At 36.7% G+C, this 25,887-nt stretch overlaps 1 protein-coding gene across 1 annotated transcript in view; it reads left to right on the top strand.

The window, feature by feature from the left end:
* The first annotated feature begins 8,219 nt into the window (after positions 1 to 8,219).
* The window catches only part of LOC148948356 (putative extracellular sulfatase Sulf-1 homolog), a 327,273-nt gene continuing 309,605 nt past the window's right edge, over positions 8,220 to 25,887 (top strand). The window contains exon 1 of the mRNA XM_089094900.1: positions 8,220 to 8,341. The gene's annotated coding sequence lies outside the window, so the exon portion shown is untranslated. The remainder of the gene's footprint in view (positions 8,342 to 25,887) is intronic.

Below are 25,887 nucleotides of genomic sequence, written 5' to 3'. Positions count from 1 at the left end.
AAGCATGTAGACGTTCTTATGGAACTGTTAATTCAACCAGAACTCTTCTTTTACTTCCTATCTCATTTTGTAATTGTCATAGGCCATTGCAATTTTTTTTTAAATAAAAGAATTTTTACTTTAGGGCCGTTACTGTAACAGATAATGTATTGTTCTATAATAATGATTCTTTATGTTTAAGACTCAGAACTTCAAGTACGCGTACTACATAATGACAAACATAAACTCAAAAAACGCGACACAAGCCGCAATAATTCAAAAATCTGTAGAATCAAGAGTCTTTAATCAGACATTTTAATCTCTTGCATCAATGTGTAGTTGCGTTTGCTTCCATCCGTGTCTATGTTTTCATGATACCTATGATTCCACTAAATAACACCCAGTATTCACAATATCATCCCTTTCAAACAGTGTTTGTCACAGTGGTGAAGCAGCTTTTGTTCTTCGTTTGCAGCAGAACGCAGAACAATCTAAAGACTCGGTTCATCTGAAAAAAAAAACAGGAAGAAAAACAACAAACAATAACTTCTTGCAAATATCTTACACCATTAAATTAGACCCAATTTTGAGGCCTTAATTAGGACAAAATTTGAACAATGAAAGCCGCAATGTATTTAAAAGGAAGTATATGCTACTTTCTATCTCCATTCTAGCAGGCAAGGGTTTGTTAATGGAGAGGGGTGGATCCCGAACAATTTGATATTCGGCAAAGGTTGGACCAAAAGTACAAAATGTTGTTGAATCCGAGAAAAAACGGAGTGGCGACAACAGGATCTCAGAGAGTCAAAGACTTGAATCCGATTTTGATACCAATTTCAAGATCCAGTAGAGAAGGTTCAATATTAAGCACTACTATTTATAAATCCTGCGAAGGAAGGAAGTCACGTTGTGATATTTTTAGTTATTAAATATAGTTAAAGCCGAATCAAAATGTAAAATAGTTAAGAAAATTTGAAAAAAAAATGAGGATTTGGATGAATTTCTTACAAGATTTTAATCATATTTTTCCCTTCTTTCTAAAATCCAAGTAAGTTTTCTCGAACGGATATGGTCAAATGCGGAATTCATAGACTTTGCATTTTCGTAGTTAGGCCAAATTGGCCAAATTTCTGACTTAAAATAAGTTATTCGGTTGTCGAATTTATTGACTTTGCGTTGGTTTTACCTGTTTTATTTTTTTTTTTTGCCAAAGCTGAACAGTGAGCAATAAAACAAAATAAGTAAAATATGGCCTTGGTTGCAAAAATTTAAAAAGATACTTTCAAATCACATGGACTTTAAAATATCCTTAACTTAAAATCATTTACCTAAGCTAAAGTTTTCATCTGTATTTGGGAACATAAATAACGATTGAAGGTATTATCCCATCAGTTTATAGAATGCGAAATTTGAAACAAACTAAACTGTTTTGGCCTTTTCAATACTATCATAGATCCAAGCAATTCAAATCTTTAGCTGACACATGATATTATAAAGGTAGAAAAATTTTACGGTAAAAGAGTCCAAACATTTTGCCACTTCGCAGCATACTGAGTCCCCTGTAAAAAGTAAACTGATAATACTTAATCCCAAAATAAAATATTGCATCAGATCAAAAATTTAAGATAGCCAGTTTGTTTTAAATAATACAACAATCAGATAAAAAAATCTTCGGGCCAAACATACCCCCCCTCCATTGCTCGGGGAAGGATTGTAACTTATGCCCCGGGGGCATACAAGGTTTTAACGGAAGAGATGGAAGTATAAACTTCGGAGGGGACTCAAATGATTAGAAATTAAAAGTTATAACTCCCTTTTAAGTGTCAAAAGTGATCCGATGGCAACTAGCACCCCCCCACCCAAAAAAAAACAGCATTCTTTTCGCAAAATGCGTCCGATCGAATTTTTTATACAGATATTTTGTTCAAAATAGACCAAAGGTCATGTAAAAAAAACTCCAGGGATAACACAGCCCCCCAGAACCCGGGTGTAAGTGTTGTAAATTATGCCCTGGGGGGATATAAGGTTTTTATGCAAGGGGTGGTCGTATACACTTCAGAGGTGACTCATTTGACTGGAAGTTGAAAATTCTAGTTAACTTTGTAAGAGTCAAAAGTGATCGGAGGGCACCCCCCCCACAAACACACACAGCTTCTGTTCCCAAATCGTGTCTGATCAAAATTTTGGGATAGCCATTTTCTTTCAAACAGTCCAACAATCAAATAACAAAACTTTGGGGTCAACATATCCTTCCAGAGCCCAGGGGAAGGATTGTAGCTTATATCCCGGGAAAAGGTGGTTGCATAAACTTGAGAGGGGACTCAAATGATTATAAATTAAAAGTTCTACTTCCCTTTTTAAGAGTCAAAAGTGATCCAATGGCAAGTAGCATCACACCTTATATGGCCCCGGGGGCATATAAGGTTTTTATAGAAGGGATGATCGTATAAACTTAAGAGGGGGCTAAATGTATTGGAAATTGAAAGTTCCAGTTCCCTTTTTAAGAGTCAAAAGAGACCGGAGGGCAACTAGCTCCCCCTGTTCTCTTTACCCAAAATCCATCCGATCGAATTTTTTAGAATAGCCATTTTGTTAAAATAAGTCCACAGATCAGATAACAAGAAAAAAAATCCAGAGTCAACACAACCCCCAGAACCCGGGGGGATAAGTGTTGTATGTTATGCCTTGGGGCTATATAAGGCTTTAATGCGAAGGTTTTTAAAATAGTTCAAGGATCAGATAAACCCCAACCCCTCCCCACTAAAAAAATTATTAACAATATTTTATTTCAAAACTTAAGGCAGCTGACCCCGGGCCCTCCAACCCTCTTCTCCAAATGCATCCAATTGATTTTTTATAGAGCCATTTTGTTCAAAATAGACCAAAGATCATATAACAAAACTCCGGGGATAACACAGCCCCCCGAAACCTGGGAGCAACTATTTTAAATTATGACCCGGGGGCATATAAGGTTTTGATAGAAGGAATGGTCGTAAAAACTTAGGAGGTGGCTATATGTATTGGAAATTGAAAGTTCCAGTTCCCTTTTTAAGAGTCAAAAGAGCCAGAGGGTGAAGAGGGCTCCCCCTGCCCTCTTTACCCAAAATCCATCCGATCGAGTTTTTGAGATAGCCATTTTATTAAAATGACTCCAAAGACCAGATAACAAGGGAAAAAATCCAAAGTCAACACAACCCCCAGAATCTGGGGATAGGTGTTGTATGTTATGCCCTGGGGTTATATACGGCTTTTATGCGAGGGATTTTCAAATAGTTCAAAGATCAGATAAGCCATAACCCCACCCCTACTAAAAACTTATTAACGATATTTTATTCCAAAAACTTAAGGCAGCTGACCCCGGGTCCTCTCTGCATGGCCTGACCCCCCCCCCCCAAAAAAAAACAGCTTTTTAACGATATTTTATTCCAAAACTTATGGGATCCGACCCCTGGTCCTCCATGGCCTAATCCCCTGCCTCCCTAAAAAACTTAACAATAATAAATCATGGGAGGTGACCCTTGGCCCTCCCTCCATGGCCCAGCCCCCCTAAAAAAATAAACAACAGGAACTTATTTGCGATATCTTATTCCAAAAATCATGGGAACTGACCCCTTGACCCCCTCCATGGCTTGACCCCTCCCTCTCCCCCCCCCAAACAAAAATATTAACGATGTTTTATTTAAAAAATCATAGGAGTTGGTGCCAGCCCTGCCTCCATGGTCCGACCCCCCCCCCCTCCCCCCCCCCACATACACACACAGAATAACACTTATAAACAATATTTTGCTCCTAGAATCATGGGAGCTGACCCCTAAACCTCCCTCCTTGTCCCGAACCCCCCCCCCCCTGTAAAAAACAACAAAAAAACAAACACACTAATTAACGATATTTCATTCCAAAAAATCATGGGGGCTGACCCCTGGCCCTCCCTCCATGATCCGAGCCACCCCCCCCAAAAAAAAAACAACAAACAACAGATACTTAATAGCGATAACTTATTCCAAAAATCATGGGAGCTGACCGCAGGACCCCACCCCCCAAGGCCTGACCCCACCGTCTCCCCCTCAATCAAAAAATATTAACGATGTTTTATTTAAAAAAAATCATAGGAGTTGAATCCCGGCCCTTCCTCCATGGTCCAACCCCCCCCCCTCCCCACACACACACACACTCACACACATAGAATAAAACTTATAAACAACATTTTGCTCCTAAAATCATAGGAGCTGACCCCAAAACCTCCCTCCGTGTCCCGACCCCCCCCCTAAAAAAAAAAAAAAAAACTAATTAACGATATTTCATTCTAAAAATCATGGGGGGTGACCCCTGGTCCTCCCTCCATGATCCGACCCCCCACCCAAAAAAGCTTATTAACGATATTCTATTTCAACAGTCATGGGAATTCAGTTTAATTTTATTAGCTTTTTCCAAAACTGTTCAAGACACCTATAGTCTTCACTATAAATTAGAGTTCGGCTACGGCCCGTTTCCCTAATGGTAAAAGCTTAAGGCCTACTGCGTATTTGATGCTTTACTAAAACGAATTATATTACAAATATTTTATTTGTGCTTTTTACAACATTGAAAATAAAATGAAAATTGCAGTGAAACCAGGCCGTTCTTGAACAGTCTTGGAAAGAACTAATAAAATCAAAATGAACGTTTGATATATAATGACGTTAATTACTGAAAGCCTATTAGTTCAAAAATTGAAATTTAATATAATTTTTATATTTATTTTAAAAGTTATAATAAGTACAAAAGAAATGGCTTGTAAAATAATTCGTTTCAGAGGCAACGCTATAGCGTTGCCTATAGTAAAGGCCATACGGCTCCAATGTTCTATTATTTATTTATTTACTATTTATTTTTTTTTCCAGATGCACTTCATATGGAAAGGGTCATATAAACTCAAAAGGGGGCTGATTCGATTGGAAATCGAGAGTCCTAGTGCCCTTTTTAAGGGTCAAAAGTGATTGGAAGGTAACTAACACCCCTTCCACGCCGCCATTTCCCCAAACACATCCAATCAAAAATTTTTGGGATAGCCATTTTGTTCTACATAGTTGATTTCCAGATAGAAATTGTATTTTTGAGGAGGAAACTCACTTCCAGCTCTCGGGGCGAGGGTTGTAAATTATTCCCTTGGGGCATATCAGCTTTTTATAGAAAGCTTTGTTGTAGAAACTTCAAAAAGGGCTCATTCGAGTGGAAATTCAAAGGGCTAGTGCCATTTTTAATAGTCGAAAGTGATTGGAGGGCAACTAATCCCCCTCTCACGCCCACCTTTTCCCCAAACACATCCAATCAAAATTTTGAGGTAGCATTTTGTTCAACGTAGTTAAAAATTCTAGAAATTAGGTCTTTGGGGATGACAACCACCCCCCCCCCTCCAGCCCTCAGGGCAAATTTTGTAGTTTATTCCCTGGAGGCAAATAAGGTTTTTAGATAAAGCATTGTCGTATAAACTTCAAAAAGGGCTCATTCGATTGGATTTAAATGGCTAGCGTCCTTTTTAATAGTCGAAAGTAATTGGAAGGCACCTAACACGCCTTCCACGCTCACCATTTTCCCAAACACATCCAATCAAAATTTTGAGATAGCCATTTAGTCCAACGTACTTGAAAGTTCTGGAAATTATATCTTTAACAAGGACAATCCCCCCACAGTTTTCAGGGAAGGGTTATAAGCTATGCCCTGGGGGCATATATGGTTCTTATGGAAGGGATGCTTGTATAAACTTCAGAGAGGGCTCATTTGATTGGAAACTGAAGTTCCAATTCCCTTTTTAAGCGTCAAAAGATATCGGATTGTAACCAGCCCCCCCCCCCCCCTCCCCACGCCCTTTTTTCCCAAATGTATCCGATAAAAATCTTGAGATAGCTATATTGTTAAAAAAAATAGTTCAAAGATAATATAACAAAAACTCTGGTGTCGACACAACCCCTCAGAGTCCGCGGGCAGGCGTTGTAAGTTATGCCCTGGGGGCATATATGGTTCTCCTGGAAGGGATTCTCGTATCAACTTCAGAGAGGACTCATTTGACTGGAAATTGAAAGTTCTAGTTAACTTTTTAAAAGTCAAAAGAGATTAGAGGGCATCTAGCCCCCCCCCCTCCACACCATTTTTTCTTAAGCCAATCTGATAAGAACTTTGAGATAGTCATTCTTAAAAAAATAGTTCAAGACCATATAACGAAAACTCCGGGGCCGACACAGCCCCCCAGGACCCGAGGGCAAGCGTTGTAAGTTATGCTATTTGGGAATATATGGTTCTTATTGAAGGGATGCTCGTAAAAACTTCAGAGAGGGCCGATTTGATTGTAAATTGAAAGTTTTAGTTTAGTTTTTGAGATTCAAAAGAGATTGGAGGGCAAGTATGTCCCCCACACGGCCCTTTTTCCCGAATGCATCCGATAAAAATTTTGAGATAGCCATTAAGTTAAGAATTGTTCAAAAGTCAGATAATAAAAACTCAAGTGTCGATACAGCCCCGAGGGTCTGGCTGAAGGCGTTGTAAGTTATGCACTGGGGCATATATGGTTCTTATGAAAGGTATGCTCGTATAAACTTCAGAGAGGGCTCATTTGATTGGAAATTGAAAGTTTGAGATCACTTTTTAATTGTAGAAAGAGAAATAAAATAATTGTTTATTTCATTTCTGTTCGTTTTGGGTTTCATTTATTCTTTAATAGTAATTTCTGGTCGTTTTGAGTTTGAATTTTAACAGGTATTTGTATTTGCGGAGCTTAAGTTTAGGATGGCCTTTACTTTTCTTTGAAAAACTTCTTTAATGGAAAGTTTTTTTTAATTAATTTCAGTAAAGCGCCAATGACGCAGTAGGCCTTAGACTTTTACAGTGAGAGAAGAAGACAAAACCCAAACTCTTACTAGTAGTGATTTTTGGTCGTTTCAAGCTTGATTTGCACATTCAATTTAAGTTTCACTCGTTTCAAGATTTATTTTTTCCATTTATATTAGTATCTTATATTGTATGTTTATTTGCTATGATTGTTCATTTAATTTCTGTTCGTTTTGGCTTCATTTATACTGAAATAGCAAAATATTTTTGTTCTTTTTAAGCTTAATTTGCAGGTTCATCTTAGGCTTTAATCGTTTTAAGATTTATGTATATATTTATATTAGTACATATTGTATGTTTGTTTGCTATGATTGTTTATTTAATTTCTGATCGTTTTGAGTTTGAGTTATTGTATGTTCTATTTCTTCTGATCTTAAGTTAAATATGACCTTTAATTTTGTTTAAAAAATTTCTTTTTCGGAAAGGTTTTTTAATTAATAGATTAAAAAACCTGCTGCAAGTAAGAGAATAAGCTCTTTATGAAAATTTTGGGAAATTTTAAGGGGATCCTAGCCCTCCCTCCTCTTTAAATACGCCACTGCCTACTCTGTTTGTTAGCTTGTATTCCCATTTTCTGATCAGAAATCAATATCGATAGACTCTCACAAAATTACTTACCAAACTACCTTACTTAGTACACCAAAATCAACAAATCACTGCAAAAAGAAAAGGCTAAATATAGATATCCGTCGGCACACCACCGCGGGACCAAAACTTTTCTCCGCACCGGCATCTCTCATTGTAGGCATGCCGCCGATAAACTGGCGTGGCGTTGAGGTCAACCCAGTCAACTCAAAGCTTCATCCTTTATCCCTTTCCAAAAAGTTCCAATCAATTTAGTTGATATTATTGACAGAACAGAATCTATCTAATTTTGTTTACAGGCATTAACATGTTTAAACAATTAAGAAAATTAATTAGGTAATATTTAAATATTTCTTGGAAAAAAGTATCACAAGCACATTTTTAAATTACTCTAGGAGTACTTAAATAAGTTCTTTGCCTGGCATTACTGAAATTTTTATACGTGGTGGTGTGTCTCTCATCTCCGGCGTGGCATCAATAAAATCTGCGTGGCGTTGAGACTACCCAGTCTTTTCAAAGCTTCATTCTTTGCCCCTTCAAAGCAAGCTCGAATCTAATTTAGTGGATATTATTGAGCGAGCTAAGGTATATAATTTCATTTATAAATGTTACCATATATATTCAAATAAGACAAGCAATTGAGTTTTATTTAAAAATATGTTTTTGGAAAAAAGTATCACAAATATATTTTTTAATGTTCTAGGAGTACTTAAATGAGTCTTTTTGCCTTTTACGCCAAATTGTTGTTGACAATCTGGACCGGCGGAAATACAACTATTTGCTGGAATAGTCAACGCTGATTGGCATGTTCAAAAATTTTGAAATGTTAGTTTTAAGAAAGTTTCTCTTTGGCAAAGAATGATAGTTAATGATACTGAATCAAAATGAAAGCTTAAATCTGTAGGACATCTTCGAGGTAATATCTTGCGTTAGTAAGAAAGAATTTTTTCTATTGAGGTCAAAGGGAATTTTAGCCTAAAAGGCTGAGCCTATTTTAGTTAGGCCTAGTCTAACAATTTAGGCACAAAATTGTTTTAGTTAGCCTTTTATAGTTATACTAGAGTAGCTGGGGAGATGCCAGGGTCATTCCAGATGTGGATGTACATAGCTTTGTACAGCTTCTTGAGCACACATGGCTTCCTGGTGGTAAACATTTGTTTTGTGTGTGGCTATGAAACTTGAATTTGTCATTGACAATAACCCCAGCTCCTTCTCCTCACTTACAACCTCAAGTAGGTCATCTCCAATATGGCAGGGTTGTTGTGTCCAAGATGCAGGACTTTGCATTTTGATGCATTAAACTGCAAACCCCACTCAGACAACCATCTAGATAGTTCATATAAATCTTCTTGCTTTGTTGAGTGATCAGTAATATTTGGGTCTGTTCTTGGAGCTTGCCATTGTCAGCATATAGTGTTGATGGGGTTTTCAGGTGAGTTGTACAGTCATTAAAATACATGATGAACAATGTTTGCCCCAGGATTGTGCCCTGTGGAACTCCACTAATGACAAGAATTTTGTCTGAATAAACAGGTCTACCAGTGGCATCATAAACTACTACAGTACCCTCTGAGTTCTTCCAGTAAGAAAGGCTTCAATCCAGGCAACTATATCATTATGCACCTTGTATGCTTTCAGCTTCAGGAGAAGAAGTTGATGCTGTACTTTATCAAAGGCTTAGCTTGATTGAGCAATATGGCATCCATTAGAAGGCCACCATCCATGAGTCTGGTCACAAAGTCATATGATTCATGATTCAATGAGGCTTGTGTTGATTGAGTGACCTTCATGGGAACCATGCTGACTTTTTGAAAGTGACTTGATTTATTTCAAGGTGAGAGACAAGTACATCATTTATGATGCTTTCAAGGACCTTGTATACAACTGAAGTAAGACTTTTAGGGCAATAATTGCTAGATTGGTCCTTTCTCCCTTTCTTGAAGATGGGCTTGATGTTGGCCTGCTTCCAGTCACTTGGGAACACTTTGGAAGTTAGTGAGATCCCAAACATCACTGCTATTGACTTAGCTGTTTCTTTTAGTCTGGATTGTAGGTTATCTGACCCAGCAGCTTTGTTTGCATCCAGTCTTTTAAGCCTTTTTAAGACATTCTCTATACTTCTAGTTGTCATGTACATTGTTCTTGGAATGCTTGTCATATTTTGACAAGGACCTTTGCCAAGTTGTCCTCAGTACTAAGCAAAAAAAAAAAGAAACCAACAAAAATGAAACCTTTCAAAATTTGCTTGACAACAACAGACCAAAAACTAAATAAGAACCAGGTTGGAATCAATAAAAAAGAAATTTACCAAGATGATTGAGCAATAATCCTTTGTTTTTCTATAGGTTTAACTGGTCTACAAATTTGGTCATTTGATGTGCAAATAGATTTTCTCAAGTTAGACCAGGCAAAAATATTGATTGAGTTCTTCAAAATTAAACTGTTATAAATTGGGCTTACTGAAATATCTCCAGTGTCTCTATTTATTGCTAAATTTTGGTTTATGTATTTTTTTTATCTCAATTTCCTCTTTAAAAGATTGTGGTAGGCCATTTACTGTAGATACTAAGGTTGCTTCATCAAAAAGAACCAGATGTGTTAAATTTTCAAAAACATGCAGAGCCAATGCCAAATCAAAGTTGTCATTTTTATTTTCCAGTCTCAGGGACTTATCTATTGAAATTTTGTGTTCATGCAAATGTTCACCTAGCTATTGATGGGTCCTACCAATGTAAAATTTCCCACATGAACACAGGATTCTGTAGACACCACTACCCAGTACAGAGTCAGTTTTATCTTTTCCTGGGTTGAAAAAATGTTCAACTTTTTGTTTGGTTTTGAAAGAAACAGAGAGATTATGTTTTTTTAAAATTTTTTCCAAGTTTATTGCTAAGTTTTGGGATGTATGTTAAAGTGATGAAAGTTTTTTTCTATATTGCCAGGGTAACTGAATGAAGGGGGACAGGCTCCCTATTTTCTTGTTTTATCTTTTTTAATCATCTATCTATGATATTTTCAATAAGTTTTATTGGGTAATCATTTATTGGGGAGCTGGTTGCCCTCCATGAGCTCTTTTGAAGTTCCTGTGACATTTTTCTGTAAGAAGTGCCCTGGCTTAAAAAGAACAATATATTGTGCCCACATTGCTCTTTACTTAGGCAGTGCTATAGCGCTGCCTATGATATTTTTTCTTGAGATTTCAATTAGACCGCACTGACAGTGCTGATTAAACCAGGTAAGCCCCCCCCCCCTATAATTCAGTCTATGGGAGCCCCTGCCCCCTGGGCATAACTTACCACCCGTGCCCCTAATCTCTAGGGTTTGTTTCAACCCCAAAAGCCTTGTTATATGATATTTTGACTATTTTGAATAGAATGGGTATCTCAGAATTTCTATTACACACATTTAGGGACAATATGACATGTGTGTAGCGAGAGAGGGTAGCTGCCCTTTGATTACTTTGCTCTTAAAAAGAGCTCTAGAGTGTTTGATTACCAATCTAATGAGCCCCCTTTGAAGTTTATGTGACCACACTTTCTTTAAAAACCCTATATGTCCCCAGGGCACAACTTACAACCCTTGTCTTGAGGGCTGGGGGGATTTGTTATCCTCAAAGACATAATTTCCAGACCTTTCTGATAGGCTTAACAAAATGGCTATATCAAAATGCAGAATAGAATATCTTTGGTAGAGTGAACATGAGATTTCTTTACTTCAAGAGGATTTGGTTGCTCTGGGCCAGTGGTGTACTGCAAACTCTATGTTCATTAATGAAACCAAGTGCAATGCTGTGCACTATTTGCATAGACTCCCTCAACATTACCATTACTTTGTTGTTGGTAAATTAATTTCAAGTGTAGAATATGTTTGTGACCTTGGGATTTGTTTTGATTCAAGTCTCAAATTTAATAAAAATGTATCAGACATCACCCATAAGGCAAATTACCAATTATTATGTCTAAGGCATACTTTTTCTAAGTCTAATCTTCATTCACTGATCTCACTTTATGTATCCACTTTACATCCAATACTGGAGTATTACTCATCAGTATGGTATCGCCTTAATAAGAGAGATAGAGAAAGGGTTGAGAGAGTGCAATGTAGGGCCATTAAACTCATACCATGCCTGCGTCATCTATCTTACCATCAGATAATGCAAAGACTATTGCCTTCTCTCCAGTTCAGATGTGATACAGCCAACGTAATAAATACATTTCACATTGTTAGGAATATTGATAATATCACCCCAACTCACTTTTTTCACTTTTACAGAATACAGTAGTACCTGTCAACACCAACACAAAATTTATCCACCATGTTAAACAGAAAAGAATAGGCCTTTGTCTAGTCGAGTGTGGAAGACGTGGAATTCACTTCCATCAGAAATAGTTGCAAGTACCATGGTCAAGTCTTTCAAAAGTAGTTTAGCCTCTACAGATTTCTTTACTGGGTCCTATCACAATCCATTATGAGAATATTTTTTCTTTTGTATTACCTGATTTGCGACAGTGTGACAGTTATTTTGTAGGCTTACTTTTTGGTTGGTTTCAATTATTAACAGATATGTTTCAGTTAAGTTGGTATGTTATTGGATGTTTCAGTAATATTGTTTCCAATGTTTTCAGTTACTGTATGTTTTTGTTATGTCATTGACATTGTTATAGACTTTTTTATAATTGTTTTGTGGGACAAGCTTGTTAAAGCTTACCGTATCTTGGTATTAATAAATAAATAAATATAGTTTAATTTGGAATTTATATTATTACAAGAACAGATTTTTAAAACTCTGTCAACTAAAGAGATTATTACCCCTCTTTTCACAGAAGGAGGGTGATATGAAGAGAAATGTAGATATCAATCATTATGGGTCTGCTTAGTGTATATAGAAAATTCAAGGCTAGGAGCAGTTTTTATAATCAAAACATCCAAGGAAGGCAGCTTACCTGAATTTTTGAGTTCCATTGTGAGCCAAAGATTTAAATCAAAAAAGTCTTAGAGAGTTTGAATCCAAAAATCTCTTAGAGACTCTTGTCCATGTTCCCCAATGTATTTACTATCTAAATCATGGACAGACTCTGACATAGGTACACTCAATACAAGATAAGTGTTAAAAGAAAATGCTAAAACAATGAAATTATTTTTATTACAATGTATAGCATGTTTCTATTGATCAGATTATCACACTTCCTCCCATTGTCTTTCAATTTAAAAAAAAATTGTTCCAAAAATATTTTGGTAAATTCTTCACCAATATTTTTAGATCATGACTATAAGAATAAAGTCATCAACATAAATTAAGAACTGAACATAGCATTGTGGGACCCCAAACTGAACCTGACAGTGTGAGTGGAAAAGAGAAGTCAGCATTCAAAAACTTGTAAATCATTATGGCATCACTTTTATAGCATCCATGCATAAATTCTGGATACTATACCTTATTCAAATGAGGTGAATATTCAGGATTCTTACATCCATTAGTAGCTTTTGTTGCCTGTCTTTGGATTGACTCTAGAACTTCTAATTTCTGTTTGAATGAGCCTTCTCCAAATCTTTTAGGACCATTGGTGCAATAAAATCACTTCTGAAAAAACAAAAACAAACTAACACATCTATGATCTTTCTTCTGGAAAAAAGAGCAAAATTCCACATTGTTGTAGATATGAGCTCAGAACCTCCACATTAGGCATCTTTGATATGCTGAATTTAATGACATAATTTTTATTAAGATAATATGCCTTTTGGGGGATACATTCACCATTTTTTGGAGATCAGGCCATATACTTGGGATCAGCACTAAAATTCATTTCTTTTATGTATTAGTTGCTATCAAATTCCCCTTTTTTAGAAATTTGATTACTATTGACACACCTGTCTGTTTACCATGAACTGTTAGGTTCTAAACTATATATCCTATGTGTGCTTTGGAATATAGAAGGAATATTACAGAATCCATTCTTTTTTATTGTCATAATTTCCATTTGGCTGCTCAATAAGAATGTGGGGAGAAGTTTCCCAAGAGGAATTGTCTGGGGGGGGGGGTGTGTGTGTGGGTAGGCTGGAATCAAATCAAGGGATGGCCCTTCTATTACATTTTTACCCACACTTACTCTACCCAGAGTTCATACTGAGAATCAAACTTAAGGTTTCCTAGCATCCTGTTAGGAGTAAATCAACATGATTATACTTTTTTTTCAAAATGTAATTGCAGGGTTTTTACCAATGCTGCCATAATACAAATTTTATGGTATTTCATTATCTATTTGGCATGAGCCATGGGAGAGTTCTATACTAAGTTATTAAAGCTTCTTTAGAATTATCATTTTCTTCAGTGTGTTACTACAGTATGATATAGGTGCTAAATTATTTGGGAAGTGTTTTGAAATAAAAGTGGCTAAGTTGTTAAAGGTTTTGGAAGTTGAAATGGTGCTGCTTTATTAGATTAATTTAAAAAACTTTTTCCACAAGACAATTTTTTCAAAGAAAAGTAAAGAGCTCCATTAAACCAGGAATGAGCAAAAATTAAGTCAAATAATCTTCCAAGCATAAAACTACCACAAATCACTAACAATAAATAAATGAAAACTCAAAACAAACAGAAATTACAATAAATAGCCGATTCAAAATCAAAACAAGCCAAAATTAACATAAAAAGGGCTGATAACCCCCATGCCTTCTCAAGACCAGAACACAATTTGCGTTTTACTGAAAAAAACAATAACAAACAAATGACCATGGATTGTCAGTTTAATTGACATATACTGACATTTCTTCATTAAGGTTTTGAAAATTATTTGTTGATGAAAGTAAGAAAGGTGAAAACATTTCAAACGTTTTTTTTTTTTAAGTAAAGCACAAATTGTGTTCTGGTCTTGAGAAGGCATGGGGGTTAACAGCCCTACTCATGTTAATTTTTGCTCGTTTTGAGTTTGACTCTGCTATTTATTGTAGTTTCTGTTTGTTTTGAGTTTCATCTATTTATTGATGACTTAATTTTTGCTCACACTGGGCTTAATAGAGCTCTTTACTTTTCTTTCAAAAAACTTATCTTGTGGAAAAGTTTTTAAAAGTAATTTCTGTTTGTTTTTTGTTGACATAGTCTTTTTCATAGAAGAAATAATATTGTATATCTTTTCATTTTTTTCCTATAAAAATCCATAGTATGGGTTGTTATTTGTATGTTATAGAAACTTTCAACAATTTTTAATCTTGACACAAACATTATAATTTTTAATTTAATTTCATAGCTTCTGAAGTTGACCTTAAAAATAAAACTTACAATCATTCCCAAAAGATTATATCTATGCTCTTTTAAAAGCTGGATACACTTAAATTCATTTTATTTGTTTAAATTGTAAAAACCGAAGCAATTATAGTAGTATCCTCAAAATTTTAAACTTAATATCCTCAGTCGTTCTCGATACATTGCTGAGGCATTTTAATGCCAACCATAACTACAGTACTTTTTGATTTATTTTAAAGCAGCATTTTATTTTAATCCATAGCGGACCAATTGCATAAGTGTGGGATTTGGCATGCCTAATATCCCTAAAGACATTGTTGCTGCTGTTCTACTATACTGAACAAAATGACTGTCTCAAAAATTTTGGCTGGATATGTTTGAAAGTGAATGAGCTTGACAGAAGGGCTGCTTGCCCTCCAATCTCTTGTTACTCTTAAAAAGAGCACCAGACACTTGCGCTGTAATTGGAGTGCAAGGAGAAGGACTCCTGCCTTCATTTATCTAGTAAAAACATTTGAAACAAGTAAGAGTGAAAACACTTTAAATGTATTTTTTTTTTAGTAGAGTGCTAATCATGTTTTGATCGTGAGAAGGCATGGGGGTTGTCAAAATCATAATTTCCAGAACTTTCAACTATGCTGAACAAAATAGCTATCTGAAAGTTTTGATTAGGTGTAGTTTGGAAATTGATGGGCGTGGGGGGGGATTGTTGATGTCTAATCACTTTTGACTAATAAAAAGGGCACTAGTCCTTTCAATTTTTAATTGAATGAGCCTTTTTCGAAGTTTCTTTGACAACAAATGGGCATCTCAAAATTCATATCAGATGCATTTTGGGAAAATATAAAGTGGGGTGGGGGAGGGAGGGTGGTTATGCACCCTCCAATTAATCTGAATCTTACAAAGGGCACTAGAACTTCTGATTACCAATCCAATGAGCCCCTCCGAAGTCTATGCGATCACCCTTTTTATATATACCTTATATATCCCCATGGCATAACTTAAACTTACAACCCTTGCCCTGAGGGCTGTGGGGGGGGAGGGGAGTGTCATCCTCAAAGACATAAATTCCGAACCTTTAAATTACGTTGAACAAAATTGCTTTATAAACAATTTTGATTAGATGTGTTTGGGGAAATGGTTGGTGCAGGAGGGGGGTTTGTTGTACTCCAATTGCTATTGACTATTAAAAAGGGCACTGGACCTTTCAATTTCTAATCAAATGAGCTGTTTTCTAAGTTTCTATGACAACAAATGGCCATCTCAAAATTTTTATCAGGTGCATTTCTGGAAAATATGGTGTGTGGGGGGGGGGGGGGTTCCAACCTCCAATCAGTCTGAATCTTAAAAAGGGCACTATAAGTTCTAACTACTAATCCAATGAGCCCCCTCTGAAATTTATGGGATCATCCTTTCTATATATACCTTATATGCCCCCATGGCATAATTTACAACCCTTGCCCTGTGGGGGGGATGTCATTCTCCAAACACAAATGGATGTGTTTGGGGAAAGGTTGGGCGTGGGAGGGGGGTTAGTTGCCTTCTAATCACTTTCAACTTTTAAAAACAGCACTGGCCCTTTCAATTTTCAATTGAATGAGCTGTTTTTGCAGTTTCTATGACAACAAATGGGCATCTCAAAATTTCTATCAGATGTATTTCAGGAAAACCCAAGGTGGGGTGGGTATCCACCCTCTGATCACTCTGAATCTTTAAAAGGACACTAGAACTTCTGATTACCAATCCAAAGAGCCCCCTCCGAAGTTTATACAATCACCCTTTCTATATGTACCTTATATGCCCCCAGGGCATAAATTACAATCCTTACCCTGAGGGCTGCAGGGGCGTTGTCATCCTCATAGACATAATATATGGACCTTTCAATTATGTTGAACAAATTGGCTATCTCAAAATTTTGATTGAATATGTTTGGGGAAATGGTGGGCATGGGAGGGGGATTAGTTGCCCTCCAATCACTTTCGACTATTAAAAAGAGATCTAGCCCTTTTAATTTCCAATCGAATGAGCTCTTTTTGAAGTTTCTACGACAACAAATGGCCATCTCAAAATTTCTATCAGATGCATTTTGGGAAAATATGAGGTGTGGAGGGGATATCCACCCTCTGATTACTCTCAGTCTTAAAAAGGGCACTAGAATATCTGAAGATCAGGAAAATGGGAGGTTTGGGGGTGTATCCTCCCTCCAATCACTCTGAGTCTTAAAAAATGCACTAGAACTTTTGATTTCCAATCAAATGAGCCCATTTCGGAGTTTTTACGATCACCTTTTCTATATGTACCTTATATGCCCTCTGGATATAACTTACAAACCTTCCCCTAAGGGCTGTGGGGGAGGTTTTCATTCTCAAAGACATGGTTTCCGGACCTTTTAACTACGTTGAACAAAATGGCCATCTGAAAATTTTGATTGGATGTGTTTGTGGAAATGGTGGGCCTGGGAGGGGGTTAGTTGTCCTCAAATCACTTTTGAATATTAATAAGGGTACTAGCCCTCTCCAATTCCCAATTGAATGAGCACCTTTTGAAGTTTCTAGAACAACATTTTCTATAAAACCTTGTATGCCCTCAGGGCATAACTTACAACCTTTGCCCTGGGGGCTGTGGGGGTTTGTCATTCTTTAAGACACAATTTCTGGACCTTTCAACTATGTTGAGCAAAATGACCATCTCAAAATTTTGATTGGATGTGTTCAGGAAAATGTGTTCAGGATATGGTGGGTGTGAGAGGGGTTAGTCGCCCTCCAATCACTTTCGACTACTAAAAGGGCAATAGCCCTTTAAATTTCCAATTGAATGAGCTCTTTTGGAAGTTTCTACAACAACGCTTTCTATAAAAAATGTTATATGCCCCCAGGGCATAACTTACAACCCTTGCTCTGAGGGGTGGGGGGTGGGGGGGGGGTTGTCATTTTCAAAGACCTAATTTCCAGAACTTCCAACTACGTTGAGCAAAATAGCTATCAAAATTTTGATTGGATCTTTTTGAGGAAATGGTGGGCCTGAGAGGGGGGTTATTTACCCTCCAATCACTTTCGACTATTAAAAAGGGCACTAGCCCTTTCAATATCTAATTGAATGAGTCCTTTTTGTAGTTTCTATGACAATGCTTTCTATAAAAGCCTTATATGCCCCCAGGGCATAACTTACAACCCTTGCCCTGAGGGCTGTGGGGGGAGTGTCATCCTCCCCCCATAATTTCTGGACCTTTCAACTACGTTAAACAAAATGCCTATCTCAAAATTTTGATTAGACGTGTTTGGTGAAATGGTGGGCGTGAGAGGGGGGTTAGTTGCTCTCCAAGCACTTTTGACTATTAAGAAGGGCGCTAGCCCTTTCAATGTCCAATTGAATGAGCTCTTTTCAAAGTTTCTAAGACAACAAATGGCCATCTCAAAATTTCGATCAGATCCATTTTATGAAAATACAAGGTGTGTGTGCGTGGGGGGGGGGTATCCACCCTCTAATCACTGTGAATCTCAAAAAGGGCTCTTAAAACTTCTGATTAGTAATCTAATGAGCCCCCTCTGAAGTTTATACGATCACCCTTTCTATATACCTTATATGCCCCAGGACATAACTTATAACCCTTGCCCTGATGGCTCTGGGGGGTGATCATCCTCAAAGATACATTTTCAGACCTTTCAATTGCGTTGAAGAAAATGGCTATCTCAAATTTTTGATTGGATACATTTGGATAAATGGTGTGCATGGTAGGGGGGCTAGTTGCCCCCCAATCACTTTTGACAATGAAAAAGGGCGCTAACACTTTCGATTTCCAATTGAATGAGCTCTTTTTGAAGTTTCTAAGAAAGCAAATGGCCATATCAAAATTTTTTTTCTGATGCATTTCGGGAAAATATAAGGTGTGTGTGTGTGTGGGGGGGGGGGGTATCCATCCTCCGAAGTTTATACAATCACCCTTTCTATATATACCTTATGTGCTCCCAGGGCACAACTTATAACCCTTGCCCTGAGGGCTGTGGGGGGTTGTCATCCTCAAACACATAATTTTCTGGGCCTTTCAACTATGTTGAACAGAATGGCTATCTCAAAATTTTGATTGGATGTCTGGGGAAGTGGTGGGCGTGGAAGGGGGGTTAGTTGCCCTCCGATCACTTTCGACCATTTAAAAGGGCACTAGCTTCTTCAATTTTTGATCAAATGAACCCTTTTTGAAGTTTCCACAACAACTCCTTTGATACGAATTGCCCTGGTCTAAACAAATAAATAATACATTGTGCCCACATTGCTCTTTACTTAGGCAGCTCTATTGCACTGTCTATGATAGTAGAGACATCACTAAACTTCAAATAATTTTTGAACCTACTTTTTGGTCAAAGATCGCTAATACGTTGTGAGTTTGTATGCAAAGAGAATCAAATCAGTGAGCTAGTTGTAATGTTATTTCAGAAAGTTGAGGCACATGATCTTTGTCTTACACTGATACAGAGTCTGCCTTTGGTTGGAACCTGAGCGTGGAACTCTCCCACTCCCACATAATTGAGTCAACAGGTAGCTTGTGGACTAGATTTTTTTAAAGAGAATCAAATCAGTGAGCTAGTTGTAATGTTATTTCAGAAAGTTGAGGCACATGATCTTTGTCTTACACTGATACAGAGTCTGCATTTGTTTGGAACCTGAGCGTGGAACTCTCCCACTAGAATTCAAACATATGTCCATTATTGCAATGGTTTTACTGTGGGACTGTAAATCACTTGAGTCAACAGGTAGCTTGTGGACTAGATTTTCGTGTGATATTGGCAATCTCAGAAGTCACTACAGGGATCTGGATGGTTTATTCTACTACAGCCAGTGGCATATTTAGGATTTCCGTTGGAGGAGGGGCAAGAGCTAAAAGTTACGAGAAGTTCAGAAACTCAACAGCAACTCAGTATGCTACTGTCATAATCCCCTTTTTGAGCTCATTTATTACTATACTACTAAAAACAATAAAATAATAAGTCCAGTTAATCAAATTACTACTACTACTACTAACAACTCATCGCAGCACCAATTGAAGAGCTCTAATCTTGCCAATCCTTGAGTCAGATACAAACCAGCATAAGCACTGTAAATATTTCTTATATTTTGATCCGTCTTCATTTCCTCATGAAGCTGCTTAGTCCATTGTCAATATTCACCTTGACATTACAGTTCCGAGTCTTATTCACCAATAAATACATTTTGGAATCACAGTATACTTGTTCCTTCTCAAAAGGCCAGGGATACAAGGGGGATAAAAAAAAACAATATAAAGTACAATATAAATATAAGTAAGGTGGTAACAGGAAGAATACAATTAAGAGTGAATGCACATTGGAAAAACACAGTTGTTACATGCACCAAAAGTCTGATAAACTTTATCAGAATAATGAGACTCGCCTCGAGACCTACATTTGGCTTGCCAGACAGATAGCTTAGCAAGGAGGCTAGTCTCAGAGAGACAGAACTGCTTATATTTTTGCAGCATCATCACAACCTAGGCTAATACAATATCAAAAATGAAACGAGGGAATAGAAGTTGAATTTGAAATGCTCTAGCTCAGTGATTAAGAAATCTCAGATCAAGCTATTCACGTAGCTGCTCAATATATGGGAAAAAGGCAAAGTCTTGGTAAAAAAGAGAAGTGTCTGAAGAGGAGAATCACCAATGTTGGTGTCTTGGTATTGAGGCAGGTGTCTCAACTCTTTCAGCTGTCTGGGCTGCTATTGCACAAACCGGATATGCTACTACCTCCAACAAAGCCAATTTGGACTAACTTGTTCATGTCTAATCCAAGCTCTAAGTAGTCTAATAATCTACTTTGCAAGACCTATAGCAGTGAAGTCATTTGCAGTGTTGAAACCTAATTTTTTTTTATTCTATTTGATGATCAGCATAGAAACAGACGACAAGAACGTGCTGTTCTTTTGAAGTTACATCACTCATCTCATCAGCCAATATCAAATAACTCTTGGCAATGTTTTACTCTTTTCAAAATTGCATCCCGAATGACAATGCCTACACTATCGACGATACCATTCTACACTAGAGGAGATGCATATTTAGGGCTTTTAGCACATGATTTGTAATGCTCCCACAATTCATGGTTCTGCAATCCATCATCAATCACAACAACACTCTGAATACTTCTTCATTCTCAACAGTTTTTGTAAGTAGATCACTTTTTTCACAAAGATCCCATAGGGATAGTTCATGAAAACCACAAAGTAGAATGGCCTGGACACTTGGTCCTAACGATAAATAAAAAGTTCAAATAGGCATAAGTCCTTTCAATAGACAGTGATAAATTTCACAAGAATGCTAGATATTTCGGCAGGGGTGGATCTAGAGCAAAATATTGGGGGGGGGGGATGTGACAACGGAACCAATAATTGACCAAATTGACAAATTCAAAAAAAAGAGTGAGAAAAAAGAAAAAAAGACAGGGAAAGTGGGCGCAAGAAAAATCTTGGGGGGGATCCCCCCTGGATCCGCCAGTGTATTTCGGTCACATATGCAGTGACCAAAATATCTAGTATTTTTTTTTGCGAAATTTATCACTGTCTATTAAACGTATCTATCCCTATTTGAACTTTTTACTTATTGTCGTGGAAAGGCAGTTTGGTCTTCGGAATTATTGGTCTTCACAGATTTTTGTACTGCAGTAACATGATACTGTCTTTTATCATGGTGCTTGAAGTCAGCAAGATCATCTTAAAGGTTGGCTTCAAAGCTAAGCTTCCAAGTGTCTGATGTGAACCTTTACTGGTCTCAGGTTCGGCAAATAGGAAGCAGTGTTTACAGAATGCACCTATTTTGAAGGGTTGAACACCAGCAATGAATACTTTTGAAGCCATGTACTTTGATATCGACAACATGTTATCGCTATACCCTCAAAAGTCTGGTTAACTGTTTCAGGAAATTCATAGTCCTTTCTTGGTTTCCATTGCCTATGCATTAAGTCCAACTTTCAAGCATAAGAAATCTGGTCATGGTTAACAAAGGACTCCAGATCGATGTCAAGCAAGGTGATTATGGGTACAATGACTGAGGTTTCTTCTGAATGTTGGTTGATTTCATGCAAAAGATTATAAATGTTTTGGATTAGAAGCTCTTCTAATGTCTTAGGCGAATTAACTTGAAAAGTTGGTTTCATTTATAAATTTTTGAACTAAAGTATTCAAATGTTTTTTTAGAGATTGAAACACAAAGTAGAAGATTTTTCAATCCAATGACCAGTTGGTGTTTTGAGTGGCTTGGTTAATCAGCATTAGTCGCGCTTTCTGTTCAAAAGGGCCACAGACCTTCCTCCTAAGTCCTCTCCCCTTTCTGATAATTTGACTGTTTATTTTTGCACAGGACTTCTGACGCCTTTTTCCTCAGACAATGACCCAGAAAACGACCTAATTTATATTCTTGCGTTTTATTGCAACTTCTTGTATTTCATAACTTTAAGTTCCAAAATGGGTTTTCAACTCTTGTAACCTTCATGGCTGCATAATTGTCAGCCATGTTTCATATTTTATCTTATTCTTATTAATTCCAGGAGGAGATAGGAGAACTGACCTCAGAGTCACCGTTCTCCTTTCTTTGCATACCTTAGAAAAAAGGGGCTGGCTAAAAAAAAAAAATGGGAAAATGAAACAGTGTCTCAGAAGATAGGGGACAAAAACACAACTAGACTCATCCAACAATCTATTCTTGCAACCTTGGCTCGTCAACAGTCCTCTTCTTATGCAACAAGGATTTTATGGCATATATTGAAGGTCAAAACGAGCAACAGTCATGTGAGCCGTTTTTTTTTCAGTTAGAGACATGAGATTAGAAAGTTGGTAATGAAGCAGCACCTTACCTCTAGTTTTTGTATCTGTCTTGGTTTCATCCAATCTTTCCCAAGAAGTTAAAGAACCCTCTGCTTTCTGTTTTTTGAATTTGAGGAGAAAAATCAGTTAGGCGATCAATACATTCATTTCCTAAAACTGTTAAGTAAATAAAAATTTTGTAAAAAAAAAAACTGCTCCATTCTGCAACGTAGCTTCTTTAATAGAGTTGTGTACTTACGGTGGCCGCTTTAAAACAACAAAATGTTTTAAGAATTCCGGAACTTCTCTAAGGTATTAAAGAAAATTATTGTATTACTACCATTAGGATTTAAAAGTAAACCATTCTATTAGAATTTGAAGTGAAATAAGATATTTAAACCATTTTAGTGGTTTTCATGTTGGCCAACATAGTTGACATAATTGAAGATCTACGCCCTATAAAAAGCCGATCTGGACGATTAGTGTCACTGCAATGTTGTTATAGGGCAAAAACGCGAAAAAAGGAAAGTGGTGTTTAAAACTGCAATAAAGAAAGTTATTTATTAGTAATTCCTTTAACTGGAATGATTTTGCCACGAATGAGATTAGCCGAGTACCTTCTACCCTTGCCTCAACAACTGAGACGGTAAAAGTTACCGTCTTCAACAACTACCGTCTTCAACGTCTTCAACAACTACGCGCAATATTTTTGAAAGAATGATATAGAGACTGTGGAAAGTTTCTCTTCTCCATTAAGATACCTGTTGATATATATTGCACTTTCTTTTTCAATATCATTGGCTCACGTCGAGTCAAATACTAGCAAAAGCTTACACAACTTTCAACCTGAGAAAACGTAACCGCAAAAAGTATGAAAAAGTGTAGTATCTAGACCTAGACAGATGTATAAAACATCTGTCAAGGGGAGAAATTTTATTGCTGTGCAGCACTTCCAATATATTATCAAAGTAAACAACAAAGAACCAAGGGGACTGCTGAGAGCAAGACATTCAACTCTTAAAACAATCTTTCGGAATTTGGAGGGCAGGATCTGCAGCTTCCCATAATAGATTAATCAGAATATGAGCTAGTTGAAACCCATCATAGAAAGTATATCAATCATAAAATAGGAATCAAAATTCACATTGTTCCATCAGTTTTTGAATTGGAAATTGTGCTCCATTTTGTACCTTGAGAAATTTCTTAAAACGAACGCAAAAGGAAGGAACAGGCCCGTCACCCAAATCCAAAATATATTTTTTGCAATGTATTGTATGTAGGAAATACGTTTTGATTTTAGACAGCCAGGAGGTTTTAACCACCATAGTGTTTTTTTTTTTTTTTTAGCTTTTAGCTATTGTAAGTAGATGGAGATGATCTCAAGGAACACAAACTGCCCAATATGGCAATTATCTGAAGCCTGTATTATCTCGAAGTGCCATTGTTGGTTTAACTTTTCTTACCTGTAATATGTTTTTCATATCAGTATATATTTGTGTCAGTATACACAAATTGCAATATTCTTGGGTGCTTTTTGATGAAAATGAAAGTATAGCTCCTTAAATATTTGAGTTGTAATTTGCCCAATTTGTATTAATCAGCAACTCTTAAAAGACTAGTGATACTATATCTAAGGTTTGAAAATTGCTTCTGTGAAACTTCATACTGGCCTGTTTCAAGTTAGAAGAAAATGTGCAGACATCACATCAAATGCATACCAAAAGGCTGTGGCTTCTTATGTCACAGTATCATTTAATTAAACTCCCTTTAATAGTCATTAAATAGAAAGCAGTATAGTGGTGCTTACAGTGGCGGATCCAGGGGGGCGAGAGGGGCACGCGCCCCCTAACGTAGTTTAAAGTAGTGTAATTTACTTAATTAACGCAAGATTGCGTTAATTAAACTTGTTCCTAACACAAGTTCATCAGACCAACCTATTCCCCCCCCCCCCTAAAAAACCCTGGATCCGTCCCTGAGTGCTTATCTGCCAGTATTCAAAACAAAACACTGTTAGACTCTTTGACAAAACATTTTGTCAGGATTTATCTACAGGCTATTCAAATAAAAAGCCCCAGTCTAAATTTATTCAAGGAAGAATTTTCTCCTTTGTACTGTCAGGGATTTAAACTATAACTAAGTCACTAGGAGCACTCAAGAAGTGACAAGCAAGAGAGAAGAAAGACGGGGTGTGAAATTGTCTTTGTGGATTGTGTATGTGTATATAATCAATAAATCATCATTACTAATTCTGTACACTATTCCCCATTATTTTGCAATCAGTATAAATAACCTCCACCCATGGAAAAATCGGAAAAGTTTTATAAATCCGCCTTTTTATGGATCCCCCCCCTTCCCTTCTAAGGGTCAGATCTGTTTGCACCTAATACAATGACACTGTGTTGGTGGATTGCACATGGAAATGTGGTCCAGAAAATGGATTTGTCTTATTTATTATCTCCTGTCTGGGCTGTCATTCCTCTAATTGCATACACGGAATTTAAACAATTTGCAGTGAGGATGAACACCTGCAAATAAAAAAAAAACAAAAAAAAACAATAGTAATTTGTGGTATAGTTTCATGGATTGTTTGCTTTGAATTTTTAGTCAAGTTTCTGAAAAATCTCTCAGAAAAATTCAGTGAACCATATATTTTTCAGCCAAAGATTTTCTTAGTGAAAACTGAAACACATTTTCAGATATTTTTTTTGCAACTTTCTGCTGATGAAAAAAGGCTAAAAACAAGATCAATGTGGCAGGCTTTTTGATTTTTTGTCAAGTTCAATATTAAAGCCAGGAAATTTTTCTGAACTAGACGTCAAAGGATTATCTTTCAGGGGTGCCAATAGACGAAAATGTAGGGGACAGAAAAACTTTTTTAGTCTTTTTATGAAGATACAAATATAAAGAGATATTTTTAAAAATCTTGGGGGGGGGATGCAATTCCATTAAAAGAAAATGAAAGTAAATAGCAACGAAGACCACACTGCCTTTCCATCACAAACAACAAAAACAAGACAAACAACAGGGAATTCTTTTCATAAGACAGTGAAGATAATTTGAATGAATATTTCGGCCTTATGGCCGAAGGCCGTCCTCAGCAAGACAAAAATATGTAAAAGAAGAAAGACTCACAGCAACATGCGCCAATAAAACTAAAAAGCAAAGTATTTCAACACAGTCCCAGCATCCTTACTTCAACGAAGTTTTTTTTTGGTCGCATGTTGCTGTGAGTCTTTCTTCTTTTATATATTTTTTGTCTTGCTGAGGACGGCGCTTGGACATAGAGCCGAAAAATTCATTCAAATTATCTTCACTGTCTTATGAAAAGAATTCCCTATTGTTCTTCTTGTTTATGTTGTTTAAAATGAAAGTACCAAAAAATGTTTGTTTTCTTTTTACATAGGTTAGAAGGACTT

This window comes from Artemia sp. Qi Xiang Cuo, chromosome 9 (assembly GCF_049724085.1).
Source record: "Artemia sp. Qi Xiang Cuo chromosome 9, ASM4972408v1, whole genome shotgun sequence".
Lineage (NCBI taxonomy): Eukaryota > Metazoa > Arthropoda > Branchiopoda > Anostraca > Artemiidae > Artemia > Artemia sp. Qi Xiang Cuo.
The sequence above is the reverse complement of the archived record's forward strand: the minus strand, read 5'-3'. Positions and strand labels throughout refer to the sequence as shown.